We start from the raw sequence: 933 nt of genomic DNA, 5'->3' as shown, positions 1-933 counted from the left end.
CCCGTCCGACCCCGGTAGCACCTCGGTCACTCGCCCGAGGGGCCACTGTTGAGGAAAGAAACAGACCCCAACTTTGTCGAGAAGCAAGTGTTTGGAGTTAACAAAGAATATATGGCGCCCAACCAACCGGCTAGGAAGAAATTCGGAATGAACAACCGGAGAATGAACAATAAGATGTTCGAGAAAAAGTATTGGAAACAAGCCCGCAACAGACAACCAATCGATATGAACCACAAGACAATGAAGGAATTGGTGTTCGATTTGTACAGTAAGTAACCTTTATGCCCGATCTTACCATCTTACCACTGAGAGTTTTCAGTTACTCCAGAGTTTAAGGAATACTGGTCTGTGTAAATCAATAATCAAATGGAGAAAACCTTTGGCACTATATGTTAACTCTCAGGTAAGATCGGTCATTAGTACCTTGACCCAACTGATTCTAATATATCGTATGTACTAATGTGACATTTAAATCAGATTTTTGATCCGTCGCGGAACTTTTCGTTTAAATTTTGCGGAACTTTCCATGTTAATTCCACGTTTGTTACCGAGAACAAAATGGTAGAAAATGTTTCTACCTTGAGAGTATCTTGCTGAGCTGCCATCAACTTATTATGTCATACAGTCAGCTCCCATGGCTTAGTGGTCACTGCGCTCGCCTTGCACGCGGGAGACCCGGGTTCGATTCCCAGCGGGGTCAAGAAATTTGTATCATGCAAATGATTGATTCCGTGACTGGATGTTGCGGGGCCCACTCAGCCTCGTGAGGAAAATGAGTAGCTATGACATATAAATGCGCATAGCGACCGGTGCCAGCATGGTAGGTAAATATTGGATGTTAGAATTATCGAGATATTGGGAAAAATCCTACAATGCTGCAGTGAGCACCAAAGTTGTGATATAATAACACAAAGAAACTGCATTTATTTATTT

At 42.7% G+C, this 933-nt stretch overlaps 1 protein-coding gene across 6 annotated transcripts in view; it reads left to right on the top strand.

The window, feature by feature from the left end:
* Positions 1-933, top strand: part of LOC103507287 — a 45373-nt gene that overhangs the window by 32842 nt on the left and 11598 nt on the right. The gene's annotated exons all lie outside the window — the stretch shown is intronic.

This window comes from Diaphorina citri, unplaced genomic scaffold (genome assembly GCF_000475195.1).
Source record: "Diaphorina citri unplaced genomic scaffold, Diaci psyllid genome assembly version 1.1 scaffold303, whole genome shotgun sequence".
NCBI classification, from domain to species: Eukaryota; Metazoa; Arthropoda; class Insecta; order Hemiptera; family Psyllidae; genus Diaphorina; species Diaphorina citri.
This window is presented reverse-complemented; position numbering and strand designations above follow the sequence as displayed.